The sequence below is a fragment of the Oryctolagus cuniculus genome, chromosome 7 (genome assembly GCF_051225735.1).
Source record: "Oryctolagus cuniculus isolate XC-2025 breed Fujian yellow rabbit chromosome 7, ASM5122573v1, whole genome shotgun sequence".
Lineage (NCBI taxonomy): Eukaryota > Metazoa > Chordata > Mammalia > Lagomorpha > Leporidae > Oryctolagus > Oryctolagus cuniculus.
In genome coordinates this window covers 69,908,457-69,927,001 of record NC_142873.1, presented here as the reverse complement: position 1 = coordinate 69,927,001, position 18,545 = coordinate 69,908,457, and the positions used below count along the sequence as shown (strand labels likewise).

The window sequence follows — 18,545 nt, the reverse complement described above, 5'->3', positions numbered from 1 at the left end:
TTAATTCCACTTTCCAAAACTTTTTGAAGTATCTTTATGTATGTTATATAAAAGCATTCATAATCAAGTATATTTTTGTCAGGATTATTTTGCAAAACCAGAACTTGTACAGTGTGGCCCACAAGTTCAAGAGGGTTCACACGTAACATTCATTAATTCCAAAGAAAACCGCCCAGAAGTCTTGTTGGGAGACATTTACCTTGACGTACTGGAGGGACCAATGGTGACTACTTGGTCTTACCTTCCACACTGCCCAGCCACAGCACACAATAGCACATAGTACATGAATAAACAAGCACAATTGGCTTGTGGTCAAAACTGTTGGGCACATTCCCTGGTGCTCTACAGGTCACAGCTCTATCAGGCTTGCATTGGTGGAAGGGCAGCATAGTAAGCCTTCTCTGTAGCTGACCTGTCATACACCAAATAAGAATAAGGAAAATAAAGGTTTTTAAAGTTGAAAAAATATCACAAAAGATTCTTGTGTAGCCTTCATCCAAATTCCCCAAATGTCAATATTTTCTCATACTTGTTTTATTTCCCCCTCTACTGCATATGCATAAGACATTTTCTTCTAAAATATTTAAAATTGCAGATATGATGGCCCTTAACTTATACATACTCAAGAGTGTGTTTCTTTTAAGAACATATTCTAGGGTGGGTATATGGCTTAGCAGGTCAAGTCACTGTTTAGGATATCTGTGTTCAATATCAGAGTGTTCCAGTTTCCTAATGCAGACCCTAGGAGGCAGGAGGTGACACCTCAATGTTGGGGATCCTGCCATGCATGTGGAAGATACAGACTGAGTTGCTGGCTCCTGACTTCAGCCTGGCTCAGCCCAGGCCATTGTGGCCATTAGTGAATGAACCAGAAGATGGTTGCACTTTCTGGCTGGCTATTCAGCTGTTTTTCTCTCTGACTTTCAAATAATAATAACACTAAAAAAAACTTCAAAGAGGGCATCTTTCATCATTAACATAGTAGTATAATGCATTAATATCAGAAAATAGTATTAATAAAATGCTATAATTTAGAAGTATAATTCAAATTTTCCAGTTGTCCTACTTTTTTTTGTATTGGTTGTTCAAGATCCAACCCAAGATCATGTTGTATTTGTCATTAATTTCTTTAAAATAGAGCTATAATTATGGCATTCCCCTGTTCAGATATAGTCAGTGTCTTGTATTTCCCATTGAACTAAATAAAAAAAATCTCCTTCCAAATATTTAACTGCACTATGATGCTTCCTTGATTTACTTCCTTTCTTCATGTAGAATTGAATTTATGACCTATATTATTTTCTTGAATCACAACTATATTAACAGCAAAGTCCCTCAAATCTTGTTTCTCTTAGAAAGTACTTCTTCATTTTTTAAAGACTCATTTATTTGAAAGGCAGAGTGACAGAGAAAGAGGGGTGAGAAACAGAGATGTTGTTTATCTGTTCGTTCACTTCCCAAGTGCCCAACAACAGCTAGGGCTGAGTCAGACCTGAGCCAGGAACTCCATTTGAGCCTCCCACATGGGTGACAGAGAAAAAAGTAGTTGGGCCATATTCTTCTTCCTTCCCAGGTGCATTAGCGATAGACGCATGGAGCAGCCAGCACTGGATCCAGCACTCCTATATGGGACACAGGTGTCCCAAGCAGTGGGTTAACCTGCTGCACCACAACACCCACGCTTTCCTCTTCATTTTTGAAGGATGCTTTTTCAAGGTCCTGAATGCTCTGTTGGGAATTTTCTCTGTCAATGCTCTAAGTGTTTTACCCTACTCCTCTTACAATGATGTTTCTGAGAAGTCAGATGTAATGCTTAGTTTTCCTCCTTTATAGGTAAGGAGTTTTTCCTCCGGTTTCTTTCAGGGTTTTTCTTTACCTTCGATTTTCTGTGTTTGAAAATGATATTTGTAGGTGTAGGCTTTTGGTATTTATCCTGCTGGGTGTTCTCTACAATTCCTGGATCTGTATTTTGGTGTCTGACATATATTTGGGATAATTCTTAGTTACTGTTGTTTAAAATACTCCTTTTTATTCAGTCCATGTCCCAGTTCATTTGGGCTGCTGTAAGGGAACACCATGGATTGGGTGAATTATAAACAGCAAAAAAAATTTTTCCTAACAGTTGTGGAAGCTGGTAAACACAGGAATCAAGAAACTGGCATACTTGGTATCTGGTTTGGCCCTGCTCCCTAGTTCATAGACAGCTGTCTTCACTGTGTCCTCACATGGCATCAGGGGTCACGGAGTTCTCTGGGGTCTCTTTCATGAGGGCACCAAGCTCACTTGAGAGTGTTTTACCCTCACACCCTAGTCACCTCCCCTGTGTCCCCCCTGCAAACACCCTTTCATTGCCAATTAAGATTCAACATATCAATTTGGGATGGACACAATTATTCCACTACTGACACCTGAAAATTCATGTCTTTATTACATGTAAATTGCAATCATTCCATCCAAATAGCTTCCAAAGTCTCAGCTACTTTCCATTAACTTAAAAGTCTAATCCAAAAGTCAGTATCACCTAATTCCGATCTGAGTGACAACTGAGAGTTTGTTGAAATTGTAAAAAAAATTTTTTTTTTTTGACAGGCAGAGTGGACAGTGAGAGAGAGAGACAGAGAGAAAGGTCTTCCTTTGCCATTGGTTCACCCTCCAATGGCCGCCGCGGCCAGCGCGCTGCGGCCGGCGCACCGCGCTGATCCGATGGCAGGAGCCAGGAGCCAGGTGCTTTTCCTGGTCTCCCATGGGGTGCAGGGCCCAAGCACCTGGGCCATCCTCCACTGCACTCCCTGGCCACAGCAGAAAGCTGGCCTGGAAGAGGGGCAACCGGGACAGAATCCGGCGCCCCGACAGGGACTAGAACCCGGTATGCCGGCGCCGCTAGGCGGAGGATTAGCCTAGTGAGCCGCGGCGCCGGCCGAAATTGTAAAAATTTTTTATAGTTGTTTTAGTTCTAAAATTTAACAACTTTTAAAAACATGTTGGCTGGCGCCGCAGCTCACTAGGCTAATCCTCCGCCTTGTGGCGCTGGCACACCGGGTTCTAGTCCCCGTCGGGGTACCGGATTCTGTCCCAGTTGCCCCTCTTCCAGGCCAGCTCTCTGCTGTGGCCAGGGAGTGCAGTGGAGGATGGCCCAAGTGCTTGGGCCCTGCACCCCATGGGAGACCAGGATAAGTACCTGGCTCCTGCCATCGGATCAGCGCGATGCGCTGGCCGCAGCGCACCGGCCGCGGAGGCCATTGGAGGGTGAACCAACGGCAAAGGAAGACCTTTCTCTCTGTCTCTCTCTCTCACTGTCCACTCTGCCTGTCAAAAAATTAAAAATAAATAAATAAAAATAAAATAAAAACATGTTGCCACATTCACATCAAACGTAGACATTAGATATATACATATATGCACTATTTTTTTCTTTAAAAAAGTTACTAATATTTATTACAAAGCAAGAAATTCATGAGGCAGAGTTCATCTTCAGGCAAATTACTCTCCATGTATGAACCTGTAAGACCAATCATTTTGGGGCCCGTGCTGTGGTATATCTAATAAAGCTGCCACCTACAGTGCCTGCATCCTATATGGATGCCAATTCAAGTCCCAGCTACTCCACTTCTTATCCAGCTCCCTGCTAGTGCACCTGGGAAAGCAGAAGAAATGCAAAATATTTGGGCCCCTGCACCCACATGGGAGACCTAGAAGAAGCTCTTGGTTCTTGGCTTCAAATTGGCTTAGCTCCAGTCATAGTGGCCATTTTAGGAGTGAACCAGTGAATGGAAGATATCTCTGTCTCCCTGTCTCTCCCTCTTTCTCTGTAACTCTGCCTTTCAAATAAAATAAATAAATCTTTAAAAAAGAAAGACCAATCATTTTATGTGCTTCTAAAACACAATGGTGGGACAGGCATAGGGTGGGCAATTCCATTCAAAAAGGGACATATAGGACAGAAGAAAGAAGTGGCAGGCCTTAGTTAAATACTAAACCTAATAGGATAAACAGTATTAAACATTAAAGCTCAGGAATAATCCTTTTGGCTTAATGGTCAACCTTCCAGGTCCACTACTGTTGAAGCCCCAAATCCAGACCTCTTGTGGGTTGAAGTTGCATGCCTGTGACTCTCCCAGGCAGTGATTCCACCTCCAGTGTTCTCCTGAACTGGATTTCCATGCCTGCAACCCCTCTGGGCTAGAATCATGTACCAGTGGCTCAGCTGGTTTGGGGTCCCACATGTGTGGCAGGAACTCAGTTACATGAGCTAGCATGACTGACTCCCAGAATCTGCATTTGCAGGAAGCTGGAGTCAAGATCTGGACAGGAAATTGAACCTGATCACTCAATATGGGATGCAGGCATGTTAACAGTAGGCTAAATGCCCACCCCATGCCCATTTGTTCTGTCCTTAGCATCTTAATCATAATTGCTTTAAATTTCTTGTCTGATAATTCCAACATCTGTACCAATTGCTATAAAAAGTAAAATAAGGGAAAAGAAAGAAAGAAAAAAATGAAGGCTGTTGATGATGTGTTAGTTGTAGGGAGAGGGTAAGTATTCTAAAGTCTTGTGATTAGGCCTGGGTCTTTTTCTGTAAGACTATTATGCTGGACTGTGAATGCCACAAGTGTTTTGCAGTCCCTCCCTTCCCAGGTGGGATAGGATAGCTGCAATGGGCTAGGGTTGGATATTTCCCTTCTCTCATGTCAGTTAGGCTCTAATGGAATCCCAGCAGGTTATGCCAGTAAACAACTTCCCCTGAGAGCAGATCTTAAAAATAACAGAGTGCTCCAGTGGCTATGAAAATGATTTATTTCTCCTTCTTATGCCAGTAATATGAGAGGATTTTTCTCCAATATTTGCTCTTTACCTAGTCAAGATTCTGATACTGAAAATCACAAAAGTGAGGGGTTCCCTTACAACCAGGTCCACCCAAGTTTTACCGCTCAGGTTGTCCACACTTGACCTCCAGCGATTCATCAGCTAGAGTTTAGGTATTCCTACCACAACATTGATCTCATAGGGGTTCCCACCTGATACATTGCAATTCTCTGCATCTGCCTTCTGTCCCTGTGTTCCACTTTGGGGACAGTGTTTTGCTCTGTGACCACCTCTATTATTTACCCATGAAAAGTTTATTGATTTCTTCAATTTGTTCAGATTTTTTATTTATTAGGATAGAGTGGTGACTTCCAAGTTCCTTATATGTGAAGAGGAAACTAGAAGTCTTTAATTTGCAAAATCAAGAAGACAATGATGGGCTGGCATTTTGGCACAGGGTGTTAAGCTCTCACCTGTGACCATTGGCATCCCATATAAGCATAGGTTCAAGACCTTGCTGATCTACTTCTGAAACAAGCTCCCTGCTAATTTGCCTGGGAAAGCAGCAGAAGACAGCCCGAGTTCTTGGGTTCCTGTGACTTGTGTGGGAGACCCTGATAGAGTTCTAAGCTCCTAGATTCAGCCTGGTCCATCCTCAGCCCTTGTGGCCATTTGGGAAACGAGCCAGTAGATGCAAGATTCTCTCTCTCTCTCTCTCTCTCTCTCTCACTCTCTGTCTCCCTCTCTCTTTTTCTCTCTCCCCCCTTCCCTCCCTCTCTCTCTCTCCCCTTCTCTCTGATTCCACCTTTCAAATAGATAAATACATCATTAAAAAAAAAAAGACAGCAATAGCGAAGAGACACATAAGAAGACACTCAGGATCACTAGCCATCAGGGAAATGAAAATAAAAATCAAAACAAGGAATCAGCTCACCCCAGTTAGAATGACTATCATCCAAAAACCAAAAAATAACAAATATTGGTGAGGATATGAGGAAAAAGGTACCCCACTGTTGGCAGGAATGTAAACTAGTGCAACCACTATGGAAGGCAGTTTGGAGATTCCTCAGAAATCTAAAAATAGACCTACCATATGACCCAGCCATTCCACTCCTGGGAATTTACCCAAAGGAAATGAAATAAGAATATGAAAGAGTTTTTGTTTATAGCAGCTCAATTCACAATCAAATCAAATGTCTATTGACTGATGACTGCATAAAGAAATTGTGGAATATATACATGATGGAATACTATTCATAAATAAGAATGAAATCCTATCTTTTATAACAAAATGGATGCAATTGGAGACTATTATGCTTAATGAAATAAGCCAGTCTCAAAAAGACAAATATGTTTTCCTTGATTTGTGGTAACTAACATACAGAGTATGAGAAATGAAATGTATGTGAATGAAACTGACATTTTGAGGTTTTTTATAGTTTATAGCCTTTGTCTATACTCCTGAGGAACAGTGGTTTTTCTACTTACTTTAAAAAAAAAAGAGTGGGGGATTTGACATAGTTGGTTTTAATCAATGCTTTAATGGAATCATAGATGTGGCACATAGCTTGACTATGTGTAGACATACAGTCCGTGGAAGAATTGCTAAAAATCTTTTGTTGTATCTAAACCATCCTTGCATTTGCTTTAGCATAAATAGATGCAATTATGGTTTGTCATTGGCAAAAAAAAAAAAAAAAAAAAGACAGTGATAAGCATTCACAAAGCAGCTTTATTTTGCTTTTTTGACATAGTTCACAACCTTTTCTTTTTCTACCCATTCAAAAAGAAAATATTTCCAACTTTAAAATAATTAAATGACCAATGCCAGAAACCAGTAGTTACTTCCAGGGCTTGGTCCTTGCATGGCAGGGCCTCAGATGTATGGCCACTGGCAGAGGACTCGACGTTTTGAGCGTGCAGCCAGGCATGGCCAATAGCAACCAATGTGGGAGTGTAGGAGAGCGAGGTGTGCTCCTGGTCTGCCTTGTCCTCCGACCCTTTCCCTGCTCTAGTCCTCAGGAATGTGGTGTTGTCATTGAAGCCTTAAAGGACAGAACATCGAGATGAATGGAGTCCGTTCCTGATAACACAGAGCATCATGGCAGCCCTGAAGCACTTCCTGAACATTTCTGCAAGACAAAATGAACTTTCATCTCCTTTGAGCTGTTGTTTCAGAAGATTATTTGTCCTTTGCTGCGAAGCCTAATCTTAACTTATACAGATATTGAGTCTGAAATTTCTGAGAAAGTCTCTGTAACCTTGTTATTTACCACAAATAACTAGCCCCTACCCACAATATTGTACCAAACTAACCATATGTAGCATTACCTTGTATTTGTAGGTAAGGAAAATAGGGGCCAGAGAAATTTCATGCATACTCTGTCCAATGATCTTCATTAGCATCTGCATTTACACTCTAGTTGACAGCTAAAAGTGAGTCCCAGAAAGCATTTTCTCTTCAAGGTAACAAGCCTGGTTTCCTGTTCCTTATGAGTTATGTCATACTCTTCTCCAATCTTTTATAGCCTCATGATAAATCATATTATTTAGTAGTTTGTTCACGAAGGTTCATATAGAATTGTTATTGTTCTCCATTGTAGAACATAGGATGTTTTTTCACACCCATATCTGCATAACTGAGAAGAGCATGAGCCTCAAGAAGGTTTTATTGGGGTCTGGTGTTGTGGCTCAATGTGTTAAGCCACCACTTGCAACACTGACATCCCCTATTGGAGTGCCAATTCATTTCCCAGCTGCTCCACTTGTGACCTAGCTTCCTCCTGAAGTGATTGGAAATTCATCAGATAATGGCCCAAGTGCTTGGGTCCCTACCACTCATGTGGGAGACCAGGGTGGAGTTGCTGGCTCCTGGCTTCCATCTGGCTCTTACTTGCTTGTTATAGCCATTTAAAGAGTTAACCAGCAGAAAGATGATTCTCTCTCTCTCCCTCTCTCTCTCTCTCTCTCTCTCTCTCTCTCTTCGTCTAACTCTGCTTTTCAAATAAGTAAAACAAATCTTTAAATAATAATAAATATTTTATTGTTTACTCAATGATATAATGTTCACCTCTGTCTCTGGGAAGGAATTTTTTTTGAGATTTATTTATTTGAAAGTAGTAGTTACAGAGAGAGGGAGAGACAGAGAAAGAGGTCTTCAATCCACTGATTCACTTCCCAGATGGCCACAATAACCTGGCCAGGCCAGGATGAAGCCAGGAGCCAGGAGCTTCTTCCAGACTTTTCACATGAGGAGCAGGTGCCCAAGTACTTGAGCCATCTTTCCCTGCTTTTCCCAGGCCATTAGCTGAATCAGAAGTGGAGCAACTGGGACATGAACCAGGATCCATATGGGATTCTGGCATTCCAGGCAGCAGCTACCTGCTACACCACAGCACTAGCCCTGGGAAGATTTTTGAAGGAAAAGTAGACAAACAACAGATTTGAACCACTCTCTGAGTTCAAAGAAAGAATAGTCTGAATTGTTACCTGTACTGTGGACATAGCTGATGGATAATGTATGATTTTCAGGCCTTAAAAATCAGTCAATCCAATCACTGAATAAAATAATAAAAGCTTGACTGAAAAATTCAAAGAAAAATCATAATGGCTGATTTCAAGCTGAAGTTCTTTGTATGCAGTTTGAATTTGGGTTCATGCCCCCATCCACTCAAATTTCAATATTATTCAGTTTCCTGAGGAACCCAAATATGACCATCTTAATAAACGATATTTCCCTCCACTTCCTATATGAGAGTTCAGGTTATTGCTCAATACTGCCTTTGCTGTGGCCTTAGATCATCAAAAGGATAATCTATATATAAAGGAAGTGGCCTTAATGTTTTCTCCAATCCACTTAAGAAAGGAACTAGAGTTTTGGGTCTCTGATAGTTTCTCTTTTAATTTGTCAGCCTTTCTAAGTGTGTGTTTTTTTCCTTTTTGTTGGGTGGAAAAGAGACTGAATGTTGATGACTGAAAGTTTGGCTTTCTTCCAGGCATTTATTTTGGAACAAGTTCTCAGTCTCTTGGCACTGATGCCCACCTACAGCCCCTTGCTGCCCTCTCCTCCCCACAAGATGACACTGACCCACTGTTTCTCCTCCATGTAGTGAGAAGGGTGGGAGTTCTTTTAAGAATCTCTAAAACCTAAGTATTTACAGAGTTTCTGGGTACACACAGATAAGGAGTTTTTATTAAGGATTCTAAAATTAGCGCCTTACTATTTTTTAAATGAGATATTCTTAAACTACTTCTTTTTCATTCCATGTTAAATGTATCTCTATCTTGAAATTTTCCTTAATTGTTAATGCTTATGCAATTCTTATGCCATTAAATGTTTTCTTTAAATGAGTTTTCCTCGCATAAGCCTTTGCATCCTAAGGAACTGAGAGATATGTTTCACTGTAGTCTTTTGCTTTTTTTCTCCCCTACATTTCACTATTCAGTTGAGGGTCGAAATTCTTACTGTTTTCACTTTCCTAATTCTTTGCCATTGTAACTTGCATGTGTTGATGCTTTGAGAAGCAGTTGTAAGTCCTGAATGTTATTACAGAACCTTTGACAGATCAATGACCTCTGCATCTCTTATTGGTAAAATGTATGAATAGGCATTACAACTAATCCATGCATTTCTTTGTGCTGGTATAATTAAAGTCAGAGAAATAGTGCTGGGTAATTAATTCATAAAAGAATAACAAGGAAGAGATTTAACCCACTGACTTGGGTTAAAGGAAAGAAAAAGCCTTTTTCAAACATTTTCACGTGATTAGCTTTTCATATGATTAGACCTTCCTGCTGAGTAGTGTAAGATATTTTTCCAAAATGCATATTCATTATAACTGTGATTTTTCAGCCATCCTAACAGTGTAGTTAAAATAATATAATTATTTTTGTTTATTTTATAACTATCCTCTTTTATGATTTTCTCAACTCTTTCACACCCTTATAGATCTAATGTTAGTCCCATATTAGGCATAAAAATTACTATAGTTGGGGCCAGCACTGTAGCGTAGTGGGTAAAGCCGCTGCCTGTAGTGCTGGCATCCCATATGGGCACCGGTTGAGTTCTGGCTGCTCCACTTCCGATGCAGCTTTCTGCTATGGCCTGAGAAAGCAGTAGAAGGTGGCCAAGTCCTTGGACTCCTGCTACCCACGTGGGAGACACAGAAGAAACTCAAAAATGCCCCTCTATCTTCTAAAATAAATTTTTATTTGCCAGAAAAAAATACGTCATCTTGGGGCTGGCGCTGTGGCTCAGTAGGTTAATCCTCTGCTGTGGCACTAGCATCCCATATGGGTGCCGGTTCCATTCCTGACTGTTCCTCTTCCGATCCAGCTCTCTGTTGTGGCCTGGGAAAGCAGTAGAAGATAGCCCAAGTGCTTGGGCCTCTGCACTTGTGTGGGAGACCAGGAAGAAGGCTCTGGATCCTGGCTTTGGATAGGCCCAGCTCCAGCCATTGTGGCCATTTGAGGAGTGAAAAAGTGGATGGAAGACCTTTCTGTCTCTCCATCTCATTGTCTGTAACTCTACCTCTCAAATAAATAAATAAAATCTTTTTTAAAAAGCGTCATCTCATTTGCTCTCAAAGTCTTATGTAGTAACAGAATAAATCAGGTTGTTCATAACTTATTTTGCTCTGTGTTTCCTTTGCATTGGAATTTATAATTACAGGGTCAATCCATATTAGTCTATTTAAGTAAACAAGAAACTTAGTTCTGATCAGTTTCTCAAAGTTATATATTATTTTCTTCAAGAATGAATTTATTTTGGTAAGTGTCAAATTCAGTCTAACGCACTGTAGCATGAAAGCAAAGAATAGATGAGTTGTGCTGTGGGAGGCAAAAACTAAAGCTTTATAGTCAAAATATTTTACGTTTCACAATGTTCTACATTTTTTCAAAATATTTTCATGTATCTTTTGGAAGCATACACAAAATATATTATAGTATTTCAACATCACTTAATAATAAATATTAGGTTTCACTTGAAGTTGTTTGAGAGACAAAATATAATCAGGGAAATATTAACCTTGGAATGCCTAGGCTTGAATCCTTGGCCTATCACCTTGTGTGACCCTGTCAAGTTATTTAGCCTCTCTATATCTCATTTTATTCATCTATAGAATAGAAATGATTATAATAATTGATTGTGAAAAATTAACTAATACATATAAAGCCTAGGTATTCTGCCTAGATCCCAATGATCACTGAACAAATGCTTTGATTACTATTAGGGAAATAAATTTAATGTATTTTTATTTCTAGTTGAATTTAGACTAGCCCTTAAAATTTTATGGGTCTGTTGTAGTTAATAAAATAGTTTTATTTCTTTACCTATAATGCAAGAAACAGATATAGTATCTTATACTTCTTTATAAACTATCCTGTGCCAAGCACATAGGACAATTCTTTATTGTGAGCTTAATAAATACCTGCTTATTGTTGATTAATTGTATAATTCACCTTCTGTTGCTGGAGAAATATTTATAAGAATGTGGCCAAATGTGGTCTCTTTCTTTAAATTTGTTTTGCTTGCTCAACTGCCTGGGACAAATGCTTCTCTTTTGAAGAGAACCATTAAAAATATCTTACAAAAGACATGAAACTTCCTCAATGCCATTCCATTCCTCTTATAAGTTTGCTTATAAGTATTCACTCTCCAAGATTTGCTACATATTCTCCCTACTTTAGTATATGTTGTTTAAGCATAAAACATGTCAATATACTCATATATGCATACACAATACTTTTTCTCATAAAATTGAGATCATGCCATGATAACGGTCACCTATTATGTGTTTTCTGATTGATGCATACAGATTCAGATTTATTCTTTCCTTTTCCGTGTTTTGTGAAAACTCAGAAGCATGTAAAAATACATGTTTGATTGTTCATGTATATATGAAGTGAATACCCACATGTGCAGTGTTGCTGTGGATTCGTTCTGAGAGGAGGATTGTGGTGGGGGCAAGAGGTGCGAAGTCACGACACAGACACCAGGAGTCAGGTGAAAGTGGGCTAGAGGCGAGCAGCACGCAGACTCGTTTATTTCAGTTGGTACAGCAGCTTATTTAGCCGAGGCAGCCAATCTGGTCAAGGGGTGGTTTATGCCCTAACCAATCACTGCCTGTTGCCAGGCAGGCTCCTTTGCCAGCTGGGTTCCAAAGCCATTCCTAAGTAACTGACACTCGCTTGCCAGCAGCCATCTTGGCACGGCCTTCTCATTCCACCACAGTGCAGTAGTCAGGTTAAGAAGAACATTGCCAGGGCATATGAAATCCTGCCTATTTTAATGACTAAAACAGTGTTCTATTCTGTTTCTATGTCTTCAGTCATTTAACAATAACATGAGTAGCTATTCATGTTTCTTATTTTTGCTGTTACTAAAAGTGCTATAATTTAATTAAATCTATTTTAGTTTTATGTTCTCAAACAAATGTGTCTATAGGACAAATTGCAAAAGTGGAATTCCTGGATCATAGGATATATACTTTACAGATTTTAATATGAATTATCATACAAAAGCTAAATTATCATCCAAAAGTTTGGACAAAATTATACAGCCACCAACAATATAACTTATTTCCTCTCAGCACCTATCCAGGTAGTTGTTGCTATCAATCCTTTTAAAAAAATTTTCTAATCTTATTTTTTAAATTATGTTTATTTAAATTTTTATTTCTTAGCTGGTGAAGTTCTGCATCATTTCATGTGTTATTTGTAGTTCTTTGTGATTTGCCCATTCATACTCCAAACATATTCTTCTGTGGATTTGTTTCCTTATTTCTTTATAGGAATTCATTATAAAACATATATAAAATTTCTTTGTTATGAATCATAAGAATTTTCTTGTAGGTATGATATTAAGGTTTTATATGTGTCATGGAATTCATGAAAAATCAAAGATGCCTTGAAATTCAAGGCATTTTTGTAAACCAGTTCTTTCAAACTTACATTTCCTCAGAGCATTTTAACCTCTTGCAGCAAAGGTTACTTCAAAAACAAAGACTGTTGAGTCGAAAATTGTATTTGTATTTGTGGTTTTTGATTTCCATTTGTGGACAGACACCTACGTGTCTAGTCGTTTGCACTTAATTCTTTTTATTCTCATTGACAAGGAGTGTTAAATTGCTAAAAACCCTCTAACCTTGGCGTCCATTTTAGAGTTGTGTATCTAGTTTTCCAAACAGAAAATTTATTACTCTAGCAAATCAAGCATTATATGAAAGCTACTTATTCTTCAGTAAAGAGCAATTACATTACTTTAGACTTAAATGTGTAGTCAAGAATTCGCTTTTTTTTTTAATATCCTTTTATTTGTGGACTGACATTGTGGCACAGTGGGTTAAGCAGCTACCTGCAACACCAGCATCTTATGGGCATTTGCTCTAGTTCTGTTTGCCCCACTTCTGATCCAACTTCCTGCTAATCCATCTAGGAAAACAGCAGAAGATTGCCCAGTACTTGGACCCCTGCCTTTTGTGCGGGAGAACTGGATGGAGTTTCTGAATTCTGGCTAAGGACTGGACCAACCCAGGCCATTGTGACCATTTTGGGAGTGAACCAATGGATGGAAGTTAAGTAAGCCCCCCAACCCAACGCCAGCCCTGCCACATTGTCTCTCTGTAACTCTGCTTTTTAAATAAACAAGTAAATAATTTTTAAAAAAATAATTTATTTGAGGCCGGCGCTGTGGCTCAATAGGCTAATCCTCCGCCTGTGGCGCCGGCACACCTGGTTCTAGTCCCGGTCAGAGCACCAGATTCTGTCCCACTTGCTCCTCTTCCAGTCCAGCTCTCTGCTGTGGCCTGGGAGTTCAGTGGAGGATGGCCCAAGGACCTGCACCTTGCATGGGAGACCAGGAGAAGCACCTGGCTCCTAGCTTCAGATCAGTGTGGTGCGCCGGCCACAGCGCACCGGCCGCGGCGGCCCTTGAGGGTGAACCAACAGAAAAGGAAGACCTTTCTCTCTGTCTCTCTCTCTCACTGTCCACTCTGCCTGTCAAAAAAAAAATTATTTGAAAGGGAGAATGACACAAAGAAAGAGAGGGAGATATCTTCCATCTTCTGATTCACAACCCAAATGCCCATATCAGCCAGTACCAGGCCAGGAAAAGCGAGGAACCAGGAATTCTATCCGGGTCTTCAACCTGGCTAGCAGAGACACAAGCACTTGAAACATCTTTGGCTGTGTCCTGAGTATATTAGTAGAGAGCTGAATCAGAATTGGAGGTAAGACTCAAACTTATGCACATTGTTATGGGATATGGGGGTCCCAAGCACTAGTTAACCTAACTGCCACGAAGCCTACCCCAAGATTTCACCTGTCTTAACAAAAGTTCTTATACGTCTCTTGGTATTTTATGTTTGTAGAATTTTTTGTTAAGGAATTAGCTTTGAATATAATAGAAAGGTGAGGGTAAAATCCTAGATGATTTATTAAAATTATAATTTGAACATTTATATATTAATATAAATAATTGCTCCTTCTACAGAGCAAATATGCTTAACTCTATTCTTACAAAAAATAAAAACACACATCTTGGCAAAAGCATTAAATCAAAACCAACTGGCAATTTTTTTTCTTTTCCTTTCAAGTTTATAAGTTATAAATCTCTGAAGAGTAAGGAATGAGTCTTACTGACAGACAGCCTGAGGATAGAGCAGATATCCTATTATTTGAACTAAAAATTTAATATTTTCTAAATTGAGTTAGAATTTTTAGTTGTTTAGAGTCTCAAAAAAGATTAATAGCAATATATCTTGAAAAATAGAAAAATCAGATATTTTCTTATGATTATGTTCCACAATAATTTAAGTATGTTCCAATGCATTTAATGTGTTTTAATGTTTAATATTACAAAATAAATAACTTGTATCTTTTCATCCTCTGTTAATTGTGTCCTGTTTGTTGTTTACTTCATATGCATGAAGTAACTAAATATTGGCAAGAACTTTTAGCTGGGCTCAGCTTTTAATAAGCCAAAAGATTTTGAAAGAAGATGGGCATTCTTTAGCTTCCAAAATATTGACTCTGTATTTAGCAGCCACTGAGTAATAATAGACTACCCACTGGCTTAAAGGTCAGAATCATAGACTGATTAGAACATCGTGATTATGTGAAGAAAGAAACTTTGGGTCATTCAGTTGCAAGTTTGAATTGGATTGTGTTCTGTGACCTAGTTTCCTTAGATTGGTTTGGTCTCTATGGATAGAACAGGCACCAGTATTCTCTGGAGAAGAGTAACAGTTATTATTTAAAATTTGAAGGTTTTAAAGAAGTCGTGTCCCTGGGGGGAAAAAAAAAAAGGAAGACCTAAATGGAAGATTTCTGCGAGTGAGATCCCAGTGGAAAGAACAGGTCATCAAAGAAGGAGGTACCTTTTTCTGAAGGGAGGAGAGAACTTCCACTTTGACTATGACCCTGTCGGAATAAGATCCAAGTCGGCGAACTCAAAAGGCTTCCATAGCCTTGGAACTCATGACTAGAGCCTAGGGAGATTACTGAAGCCATAAACAAGAGTGTCAAATTGTTAAGTCAACAACAGGAGTCACTGTGTACTTACTTCCCATGTGGGATCTGTCCTTAGTGTGTTGTCCAATGTGAAGTAATGCTATAACTAGTACTGAAACAGCATTTTACACTTTGTGTTTCTGTGTGGGTGCAAACTGATGAAATCTTTACTTAATGTATACTGAATTGATCTTCTGTATATAAAGAGAATTGAAAATGAATCTTGATGTGAATGGAATGGGAGAGGGAGCGGGAGATGGGAGGGGTGTGAGTGGGAGGGAAATTATGGGGGGGGGAATAAAATAAAATTTTCTTTACCCCTGTATATTTAATAATATTTTATAGTTAATAATTTTACATTAAAATTATCAGTTTAAATTACAAAAAAAAAAAAGAAGTCGTGTCTTAATGATTAACTTTTTCCAGGAATACGACTAATGTGGTTCTTCTGTCAAAACTGTACATCTGAGAAAATTTTCTGTTGCTATAACAAAATACCTGAGACCAGATAATTTATAGAGAATATTCATTTAACTTACAGTGCTGGAGTCTGGGAAGTCCAAGAACATCAAACCAGCATCTGATGAGGGCTTGCTTGTTGTATGGTAATGCAGTGAAGGCATCCCAGGAGAGGCAGAAAAACGTGCTAGCTCAGGTCTCTCCCTTCTTACAGAGCCACTAAGGCATCATGAGGGCCCTGCCCTCACTACCTCATCCAATTGTAATCACTTTCCATAAGCCTCATCTCTAAATACCAGCAACATATGAATGCAGGAATTTAGTTTCCAACACATGAATTTTTGGGAAGCAAATTCAAAACATAACACTATATGGTAAAGACAAGCAGTGTTACTGTCAGACATAGTGTAAACAAATACAAACTTCACTGCTACGTATACAGTTATATGGGTTGCTATCCATCTATTATCTATCTATCTATCTATCTATCCAGTTCTCTATCATCTATCTATCTATCTAGTTCTCTATCATCATCATTTCCCTATTCTTTAAGTAATAGCTTTATTGGGACACAATTCACATATATAAAATTCATCCACTTAATATATACAATTCAGTAGTTTCAGTATATTCACAGATTTGATACCCATCACTATTGTCTAATTTCTCAACATTTTAATCACTCCAAAAGGAACACATAGTATTATCATTCATTCCCCAAGTTGGTTCTTTGGAATAACTAAAAAAATTGATAAGTCCCTGAATAGATTGACCTGGGGAAAAAAGAGAAGACAGGAATAACAAACAAAGACTTTAAAGAGATAATGAGAATTCAGCTGGTGCCCGTGGCTCATTAGGCTAATCCTCTGCCTGTGGCGCCAGCACCCCAGGTTCTAGTCCCGGTGGGGTGCAGGATTCTGTATTGGTTGCCCCTCTTCCAGTCCAGCTCTCTGCTGTGGCCCGGGAGTGCAGTGGAGGATGGCCCAAGTGCTTGGGCCCTGTACCCGCATGGGAGACCAGGAGAAGCACCTGGCTCCTGGCTTTGGATCAGCGTGGTGTGCCGGCCGCAGCAGCCATTGGAGGGTGAACCAACGGTAAAGGAAGACCTTTCTCTCTGTCTCTCTCTCTCTCACTGTCCACTCTGCCTGTCAAAAATAATAATAATAAAAAAGATAATTCACTATTACATTACTATGAACAACTCTGTCAATACATTTGAAAATTTTATTGGACAAATTCCAAAGAAGACATAATTTACCAAGGATAAAGAAAGTTAAAAATCTAAATAGTCTTATAACTGTTACAGAAAATTAATACATATTCAAAATCCTTTTCACAAAGAGAAGTCTGGGTCCAGACAGCTTTAACAGTGAATCCTAGCAAAAGTTTATGGAAGACACAAGTCTATGTTTCAAAAAATTTTAAATTTTCCATGCACTTTCAGAAAAACTTTTATTCATTTAATTTTCATATTATTGGAAAGGCAGAGAGATAGAGAGAAACAGATCTATCCACCAGTCCACAACCCAAATGCCTGCAATAAGCAGGACTGATCCAGGCAATAGCAAAGAGCCCAGAATCAGTCCAGGTCTCACACACAGTTGGCAAGGGCCCACCATCACCTCCCAGGGTGTACATTAGCAGGAAGCTCGGTTGGAAGTGGAGGAGTTGTGTCTCCATCCAGGTACTTCTATGGGATGTGGGTATCCCACGCAGCAACTTAATAGCTAGTCAAGTGCCCAACTCCAAGTAAATCTATTCTAATACAAATGCTTCCAAAGGATAGAAAGTTAGGCAAATTGTTTCTGAGCCAGCCCAACTTTGTCCCCCAAATCTGAGGATAATATGAGAAGGAAAAATTATGGGAGGAAACATGATTATTTGAATAGATTCAGAAAATGCATTTGATAAAATTTAACATACCTGTTGTTCATTTTATTTATATTTTTATTCATATAAAGAGATCAGATTTAATGTGGCTCATAGATACAATTCTAAGAATATAATCTTCCCTTCCTTCCTCCCTCCCTCTTTCTTTTTTCTTTCTCTCCTTTCTCTCTTTCCCTCCTTCTTTTTTCTTTCCTCCCTCGGTGCCTCCCTTCTTTCCTTCCTCCCTCCCTCCCTCCCTCCCTCCTTTCTTTCTTTCTTTCTTTCTTTCTTTCTTTCTTTCTTTCTTTCTTTCTTTCTTTCTTTCTTTCTTTCTTTCTTTCTTTCCTTCCTTCCTTCCTTCCTTCCTTCCTTCCTTCCTTCCTTCCTTCCTTCCTCTTTTCTTTCCTTCCTTCCTTCCTTCCTTCCTTCCTTCCTTCCTTCCTTCCTTCCTTCCTTCCTTCCTTCTTATATTTATAAAAAAATCTTAGCTAAGTATGAGTAGAAATGAAAATCATTCATCTGGATCGCTACAAAGAAACAATAAGCAAATATTGTACTTGGAGATCTGGAGTAAGGCAAAGATGATCACTGTTGCCACTTATATTCAACCCTGATCTGAAGGCTTCAGCAAGTGCAGTATGGCAAAACAAACAAAAATGCATATTAGAAAAATTGCCATTGTTCAAAAAAAAAAAAAAAAAGGACCTAAATGAAAGATCTCTGTGAGTGAGATCCCAGTGGAAAGAACAGGTCTTCAAAGGAGGTGCCTTTCTCTGAAGGGAGGAGAGAACTTCCACTTTGACTATGACCTTGTCTAAATAAGATAAGAGTCGGTGAACTCAAAAGGCTTTCATAGCCTTAGAAACTCATGACTGGAGCATAGGGAGAGTACTGATGCC

At 39.2% G+C, this 18,545-nt stretch overlaps 1 protein-coding gene across 29 annotated transcripts in view; it reads left to right on the top strand.

Annotated features, from left to right (window-relative positions):
* LOC149125604 (uncharacterized) overlaps window positions 1-18,545 on the top strand; it is a 157,653-nt gene that overhangs the window by 73,263 nt on the left and 65,845 nt on the right. For 5 of the 29 annotated variants that reach the window (XR_016210858.1, XR_016210850.1, XR_016210828.1 and 2 more), the window contains 2 exons: window positions 13,244-13,386; window positions 15,075-15,712. The exons of 13 other annotated variants lie outside the window; for them this stretch is intronic. The gene's annotated coding sequence lies outside the window, so the exon portion shown is untranslated. Of the gene's footprint in view, window positions 1-6,821; window positions 14,694-15,074; window positions 15,713-18,545 lie in introns of those variants that run through there. 11 more of the 29 variants (XR_016210864.1, XR_016210833.1, XR_016210843.1 and 8 more) reach the window with 7 other exon arrangements.